Source organism: Oryctolagus cuniculus, chromosome 20 (genome assembly GCF_051225735.1).
Source record: "Oryctolagus cuniculus isolate XC-2025 breed Fujian yellow rabbit chromosome 20, ASM5122573v1, whole genome shotgun sequence".
Classification (NCBI taxonomy): Eukaryota; Metazoa; Chordata; class Mammalia; order Lagomorpha; family Leporidae; genus Oryctolagus; species Oryctolagus cuniculus.
The window spans coordinates 1,129,291-1,138,317 of NC_142886.1; the positions used below are offsets into that span (position 1 = coordinate 1,129,291).

The 9,027-nt window shown below is 39.0% G+C and overlaps 1 pseudogene; it reads right to left on the reverse strand.

Moving 5' to 3' along the window:
* Positions 1–6,110: 6,110 nt before the first annotated feature.
* LOC149120007 (E3 ubiquitin-protein ligase TRIM13-like) lies at positions 6,111–7,115 on the reverse strand (annotated as a pseudogene).
* Between the last annotated feature and the right edge of the window lie 1,912 nt (positions 7,116–9,027).

Here is a 9,027-nt window from a genome sequence, read left to right on the forward strand (position 1 = left end):
ATCTCATTTATCAGTTTTTAGATTTTCATGGATTATCTCCATATATAAGCATCACCCAGTATATTCACATTTTATGACTTAGAAATTGATCTTTATACCATGTAATTACTTTTTGCTGTTTTATTTCCTTTATTACACCTGTAGTAGAAAGTCTGAGAGAGAGTGCAGGAATCATGGCCTAGGCTTACTGTAAGGAAAAAAGCTTTCGATGAGCATTTGCTGTAGGTTCATTTCACTCTCAGTCACAGTAAAGAAGTCGCTGGCTTTTTTGTTGTTGCTCTGCTAGCAGTTTTCTCTTTCCTAGCTGCTGCACTTTACTAAGTGCTTTCCAACACGGAATCTAAATGACCATGGGATTTTCTTCTTGTGATTTTTACCTGCCTGGATGGCTTGTCTGGGAATGTTAACCACCCTTGCATTTTTCATTATGTCCCTGCTTCCTATTGATATATTTTCTTAGATGATTTCATTTATTACATTAATACTTTTCTGAGGATACTAGTAGCTCTGTTTATAAAAGAGATGCTTTTAATAAAACAATTTTTATTTCAAGTCTTGATCCAAAACTTTATTTTTTAATGTCTTTTTTTTTAAGGTTTATTTTATGTATGTGAAAGACAGAGTTACAGAGAGAGGTAGAGACAGAGAGAGAGAGGTCTTCCATCCACCCCAGATGGCTGCAACAGGCAGAGCTGCACCAATGCAAAGCCAGGAGCCAGGAGCTTCTTCTGGGTCTACCACATGGGCGCAAGGGCCCAAGGACTTGGGCCATCTTCTACTGCTTTTCCCAGGCCATAGCAGAGAGCAAGATTGGAAGAGGAGCGGCCAGGACTAGAACCGGCATCCATATAGGAAGCTGGCACTTCAGTCCAGGGTTTTAACCTGCTGTGCCACAGTGCCAGCCCCCTTTTTTAATTTCAAGTCTTGGCCTGCTTGCACCATCCTCACTGTAATGGTGGTTTTCCAAAAGAAACTAAAAAACAGCTTTGCTTATTTTCACTTTGGGCAGGTCTTTGAAATGTAAATTTGTTTTTTCTTCTGTAAAATTTTGAAGTATTCTGTCGCTCCCCCTCTTCGTGGAGGAACGACACAGGACCCTGCGCTGTTCTTTCGTCTGCTCGGCCCTCCCCGGGTTTGCTGCTGGTTCTTCCCGGGTTGGCTACTGTCCCTTCCACCTCCGTGGAAGGGCAGTTCCCCCTGGCCACATTCCCCACTTCCACAGGGGAGCGGCACACCGCCGGCCGGCTTTCTCGGGGGCTGCACAGGTGTTCCTTCAGCTAGATGTTCCCCTTAGATGTTCCTGGTGCATGCCGTCTCTCTCCTCCTTTATAGTCCTCCTCCGCCAATCCCAACTCGGCTGCCCACACGCCGAGTATGCTGCTCTCCAATCAGGAGCAAGTCCTACAGTTTATTGGCTGAACTGGAGGCAGCTGCGTAGAAGCTGTTTTCTCCTCTCCCAGCGCCATATTGTGGGAGAGCAGATGCATAGAATAAGTCTTAATTCCAGTAACTTAGTCTAGTCCGAATTGCTCCCCACAGTATTCTCTAATTCTGGACCTGAAATTGTCATTGTGTGACTTTCTGGAGTTTTCAAAATGTGATTCAATTACTTGGGTTATATAGGAGTTTTTTGATTTTATGTTATATTTGTTTTTTGGAAACCTGATTTTCAAAATAGGGTGGATATTGATCTCTGTAGTCAAATTTTACTCCTAAGAATTTCATATCTTTCTCTAGTATCTTGGTCAAAGCTATAATCTCTACAAAAGAATGATACTGTTTTAATTCCTAAACTGGTTATTTGTGTTACTTTCCCCGTTGGTTCCTTAATCATTTTTTCCTAATGGTTAACTTTGTTAATATTTTTCTTAAAAAAAGTTATTGTGTCTTTGTTTATTTGTGGTACATTGTATAGCATTTCATACATGTCTGCTGTTCTCTTTTTTCTTCCTTTTCTTCAATACTCTGATATTTTTTGTTTATAATTAACAAGGGAGCTGTATTGATTGATTTTCAGTGTTTTATTCTAACATAAGCATTTAAGGTTATAAACTATCTCTAAGCACTAGCTTACTGCATCCTCTTTATTCCTTCATGTGTTCCCAACCTGTTTCCATCACAGGCTGTGTGTGTCTCCAGTTCTGAAACCCACATGTACTGACTGGTAAATTAGTGCTTCAGCCATTGGAGACCCACTTTTTACACTTGTGTGCCCAGGTAATCACAGCCCATCAGCTACCCTTTCCATGTCTGCAAAAGGGCTACGGTCCCTTAAAATATATCACATCTTGATTTCTTTTAGAGAAGCAGATAAAATTTCCCTGACAGCCCAAGTTAGACATTTCTATATATACTACTGGCTACATCTGAGTTGTTGCTTCTAAATCAATCTTTCGTAGCAAACAGAACTGCTCTGATTGTCAGTTTTTTTTCTTTATGGGGTTACTAGCAAATTACCAACTTGTGTTGATGCTAGTAAGATTCACATACCGTATTTTTCTACTAATTAATTTGCCATTCTGGAGTGGCCTGAATGTCAAAATTCTGCCCTCATAGAGCATATTTGAAGAAAATGGTATAAATTATAGTTTTGTGTAAAATAGTTTAAATATTTGAAGTGCTCTGGATAAAAAATAAAATAATGTGATAGGTCCCAGTGGAGAGGACAAGGTTTGCTTTAGCCAGAAGAGTTTGAAAGTCCTCACTAATGGATAATACATGATCTTAAAACATAACAATGGGGAGTAACTTTCAGTGTGGAAGCTAGGAAAAGAGCATCTAAGCTGCAGAAGTGAAAAGCAAATTTAAAGATTTTGATGAGGGGAAAAATATAGATGTATAATGAATGGATAAAAGAGGAAAGATTTGGAATATGAAGAAGAAAGTGAAATGTGACTACACTCAAAAATGTTTTCTCCAAAATTTTTGAGAAAAATTTAAAGAATTTTAACTTTTAAAATAAGCATTATGATGTATATGGTAATTCACTTAATTAAACCATTTTACAATGTGTATAAATTTATTTTTTTAATTTTTTTTTATTTTTTGACAGGCAGAGTGGACAGTGAGAGAGAGAGAGACAGAGAGAAAGGTCTTCCTTTGCCGTTGGTTCACTCTCCAATGGCCGCCTTGACTGGCGCACTGCGGCCGGTGAACCGCGCTGATCGGATGGCAGGAGCCAGGAGCCAGGTACTTCTCCTGGTCTCCCATGGGGTGCAGGGCCCAAGCACCTGGGCCATCCTCCACTGCACTCCCTGGCCACAGCAGAGAGCTGGCCTGGAAGAGGGGCAACCGGGACAGAATCCGGCGCCCCAACCGGGACTAGAATCCAGTGTGCTGGCGCCGCTAGGCGGAGGATTAGCCTAGTGAGCCGTGGCGCCAGCTACAATGTGTATAAATTTCAAAATAGTATGTACAATGGCCATTCAAGGAATTCATGTAAAATGCATTGAGAGATTATTTTGATTCAAAAACACTTATATCCATATAGATTATAATGTGTCTATAGACATTTTCAATGAGTTTTTAAAAATCACCCAGATTCATGAATTTCAAATTTTAATGCACCAAAATAAACTTACCTTTGAATCCCATTCCCATCTAATTTTTTAAAATACACATTGTTGTGCCAGCACTGTGGCTCACTTGGCTAATCCTCTGCCTGCGGTGTCGGCATCCCATATGGACACCGGGTTCTATTCTTGGTTGCTCCTCTTCCAGTCCAGCTCTCTGCTATGACCTGGGAGGGCAGTGGAGGATGGCCCAAGTGCTTGGGCTCCAGCACCTGCATGGGAGACTGGGAAGAGCACCTGGCTCCTGGCTTCGGGCTGATGCAGCTCTGGCTGTAGCAGCTATTTGGGGAGTGAACCAACAGAAGGAAGACCTTTCTCTCTGTCTCTCTCTCTCTCACTGTCTATAACTCTTCCTGTCAAATAAAAAAAAAACACATTGTTCATAATAAATGAATGTATGATGTATATATTTTATTTTAATTGGAATCTATTTATTTTTTCCAATAAATAAATAAGAAACATAAATGAGACTCTATTAGTGAATTTTAAGGATGGAGATCTTTCTTTGGTGATTTTAAGAGATCACTTCTCTTGTTGACACTGGACTGTAGGATCCAATGTGTAGACTAATCCTGTTGGGTGCTCCAACAATAACTTATATATTCTTTTCTGATAGAGATTTGAATTTTCCCCCTATTGTTTTCCTGCTTATTTGTTGATGGGTTACAATTTTAAGAAACACTGAGAGGAACACTATGTGCCCATTATGTCTTTGTGGTCTATTCCTTTTATTTCCTTAGAATAAATTCCTAAAAATGAAATTATTGGGTAAAAGAATGCAATCATTCTATTCTTTCATCAGACAAGATACTCTATTCTTGGGAGTCATGGTGCTTGGGCTGTGACATTTTAGAAAAGTGAAATAGAAGTTCTTGTTATAGAAGTATTGATCCTGCCTTTTTTTTAATTAGGAACCATAATTTGGGAATTATTAATACATCCAGCTGATGAGGAAAACTTTCCCTTCAGTGGAATGTTACTACAACAATGTAAAAGTCAAGGTAGCATTATAAAAGAAGGAAAATTAAATGAAATATTAAAAAAAGATAAAGAAGACATTTTACAAAGGTATAACAACTATGGACTAAAAGAGTGTCCTAAAATACCTTCATGCAGTTCAGCAACTAAGTCATTTCTGGAATGAACAATGTGGATAACTAGGTTAGGATAGTGCTTCTGTTAGGACTCAGGTCAAAGTCACAAGGTATGCAGTAACAATTTACACATTTTATGAGGAAAGATCGACTGAAACAGGGACTGTTTAAAAATCACATACTGAGATTTAGCCAACATATTCAGATGGGCAGATTTGGATGGAATGAAAACTTCAGTGGAAACAAAACTGAAAGTCATAATCCTGGGGATGCCACTTAGTTTTACCAATGTAAAGAGAAAAATCATTATTTCAAGGTACAACACACATTGACAGGTTAAATGAGAAACTATAAGCAATTCAAATACCAAAATGTTTCATACTGAATCACAAAAATGGGATTTTCAGATTAATCCAACTTGTAATGTCTCATAGAATTTAGGAAGTTGTTCTGGTTCTGCGGACTCTTCAATTGCTCTTCACACAGAATATTTTCTTCTTCTTAGAAATAATGTCTTCTGAATGGCTCTGTAGTCAGCATGAAAGGGTAGGAAATGGCTTTTCAGAGTGGCTGGGCAAACATGCTTCCGAAGTGATTCACTGTATCATTTTATAATATCTCCAGATTTAGCCGGCGCCGTGGCTCACTAGGCTAATCCTCCACCTTGCGGCGCCGGCACACCGGGTTCTAGTCCCGGTTGGGGCGCCGGATTCTGTCCCGGTTGCCCCTCTTCCAGGCCAGCTCTCTGCTATGGCCAGGGAGTGCAGTGGAGGATGGCCCAGGTGCTTGGGCCCTGCACCCCATGGGAGACCAGGAAAAGCACCTGGCTCCTGGCTCCTGCCAGGATCAGCGCGGTGCGCCGGCTGCAGCGGCGGCCATTGGAGGGTGAACCAACGGCAAAGGAAGACCTTTCTCTCTGTCTCTCTCTCTCACTGTCCACTCTGCCTGTCAAAAAAAAAAAAAAAAAAAAAAAAAAAAAAAATCTCCAGATTTACACATGGAACTTCAGGATTTCATTTTTTTAGTTCATTCTCAAGTCTATGGACTTCAGTTCCTAAGGCATCAATGATATTTTTCCTAAGTTTAAGTGCAAAGGTCTCTAGTTCTAGTGTTTCACATCTTCAATTTCATACATCACTTAGTCAAAAATCTTGTCTTTCCAAATAAAGTCTTGTAACAACTCATCCATCAAAATGTACCTCTGCATTAAATCTTATTTATCTAACCTGACATCTGTGGCTTTGATGTCATGAACTGCCCTTGCAGATCGATCTTTCTCCAGGAGTTCAGTAAGCCGTTGTACTTGTTCTGGCTGTCAGGATTGCCATAGAGGCCTTCTGTGTTAGTGTGGATAAGGATTGGTGAGACCACAGCTAATAAGGTGCACACACCCAAAGAACATAGGCTGACAGAGTGAATTGCCTGCATATTCATCAAATAAAGATCACTTTAGGGATGCAGTGGGACTGAAGAAAGTGAGAAAGTCAAGCAGAAAGACTACTGCAAATAACTGATAAAAGTGCCAGGGAATCTTGCTAATGAATGTGACAGTGCCCTGAGGCAAAGAAAGTATCCACATCTACTAATTTGATGTTCTCACACTAACTGGTCAATGTTCTTCATCAAAGGGCTTCTGGGAAAATTAAGAGGCAAGTAAAGGGATTTCCTTGATGACTTCGATTTTCTCCCAGAACGCCTACATTTGTTGCAGAAATATCATGGGTTCTGACAAGTCTTTGAAAGCCTCAGCCATGTTAAAGGCCAATCATTGTTCCTGTAAGGTGGTGTTGAGTTGGTTAACCTCTGGGTCATAAGCTTGCAGAACTGCAAATTTCATGATCTCAAAGTCAGATAGGATTTCATTATCCTTTTGATCCAATGTGTGTTTCAACTTCTCAAAAAATTTCTTAATTTCATCTTAATCTTTAGTCAGTAACTGAGTATTTTCTCTTGCTAGTGTCCCAGGCATCCAAGTGAGAAAGAGCATCTCCCCTACATGTTGTCTCAAAGCTCTGGAAGAGGAAATCAAAGGCATTCCTTTCCTGAGCATAGGCATCTTCAATAGATCAGAAGACATACTTGGTGTGGTCAGCAGGAATAGCACAGATCCCACAAATCAGCTGCATATCAGTCAGGCAGAAAACAATGAGGACTGCCCCAAGAGTCCTTTGTACACTGGCATCTTGGGAGAAATCTTGATCTTGTTTTACTTTTCCACAATACCCATCAGGGAGTAATTAACCTGCAGCCTGCTAACTCCAGTAGCTGACATTTTCTTATGGCAGGAGGGACACTTGAATGATGATAGTCTCCACAATAAATTCTGCACAGTTCCCTCTATGAGACCTTTCAGGCGCTTTTTGCAGAAGTTATGTGAGCAAGGCAAAACTTGAGGATCATCAAACAGATTGCAACAAATTGGGCACATGAGATCTTCAAGCAGCTGCATCACATTCAGGCAGTCTTCTCTAAGTCAGAGGGCACCAAAGACAATGGTGTTTCTAGGGAAGAAATGCTATCTTCTGGTTGAGTAAGAAGCACAAGCAGTTAGCAGCTCCATCCAGCTCTACGAGAAGGAGTGCCTCTGGCATCATGAGGGATATGCCACACCCCCTCCAGCCATGGGGGCCATGTGATATGTGCCAGTAATGGCTGCTAGATGGCCCCACATTACTTCTTTATCATTTTTCAAAAGGGAACATTCCTCAGTCATTAGATGAGTCAGTATTGTGAGAAAAAAACATGTTTTAAATTGGTTGGCTAAATGAAGATGTTTTCCCTATTTCTTCCAGTGTGACATATCCTACAGATACTAAACACTAGACTCTTTTAGACAAAACAAAATGTACTTAAAATGTCAGTATTTACAAGATCTATTTTTTGATTTACATCCTTATTTCACTGTTTATCATTTTTTTCAAGCTCATTTTCTCCAAACACTTGTATAAAATAAAACCCAATGTCCAATTCTCATTGATCATGCAGATAACACCAACTGATTCAAAGAGAGCTCTCAGAACCGTAATAGCTTGACCTCACCACACCTGCACTGCATGCAGTTCTTGAGGAACTATCAAAGTCTTCAAACATCATTGCTTGGAAACCAGTGGTTTAGATGAAATGTTTTAATCTATGTTTACTTTGCATAGTGTGATTGGTCTCCCGTTACTGATATGCCCAGGTAGGAGCCATGAAGTTCAAGTTCTTGAACCATTTCTTTGATAAAGAACATTAGAAAGTAGAAAATGCTAATGAAATTTTTTTTCTAATCTGATCTGTCTCTCTAATGGCTCAAATATTTTCAGCAGTGGGACAGTATTTTAAAATAAAAACCTTAATTGAAAAATCTAACATGTAAAACACATTAAACCATTTTACATGTAAAATCATGATTTAAAATGTTAATATTCATGAGTGACCCAACCACTAATTAAGTGCAATGTAAGACATTTGCAGGTTTAAAATTACCAAACATTATATTTCCATCAGATGTTATGGTAAGTACTAAAGTTACATAGTGGTGAACAAAATTAACATAACCCCACCAATATCAATCTGATAGTCCAATAGAGAAAAACTTAAATAACCAAAGAAAAACCTATATAAATCTTATGAAAAGTCAATATGTTAGACTCAACATTAAATTTATTTCTACATTTTAATGATCTAACATTAAAAATCCAAGTATGGCTTTCTGCATGACTGATATGCAGCTGATTTGGAAACTCATGACTGGTGCATAGGGAGATTACTGATGCCATAAACAGGAGTGTCAATTTGTAAAGTCAACAACAGGAGTCACTGTGCACTTACTCCTCATGTAGGATCTCTGTCCTTAATGTGCTGTGCATTGAGACTTAATGCTATAATGAGTACTCAAACAGTATATTTCGCTTTGTGTTTCTATGGGGGTGCAAACTGTTGAAATCTTTACTTAATGTATACTAAACTGATCTTCTGTAAAAAAAAAAAAAGAAGAAATTATCAATTCCCAACTTGACTCTCACTGGGATTAAACATGACAATAGGTCTGATCTGATTTCATCATCATTTAAAAAATCATCTATTATTTTTCACTTTATGTTTGTGTGGGAGCAAACTGTTGAAATCTTTACTTAATGTATGCTAAACTGACCTTCTGTATATAAAGAGAATCGAAAATGAATCCTCATGTGAATGGAAGGGGAGAGGGAGTGGGAAAGGGGAGGGATGCGGGTGGGAGAGACGATATCGGGGGGAAGCCATTGTAATCCATAAGCCGTACTTTGGAAATTTATATTCATTAAATAAAAGTTAAAAAAAAATCCCTGAAAAAAAATCCAAGTATAAATAAATAAGTAAAAATTATTTCTTAAAAAGTC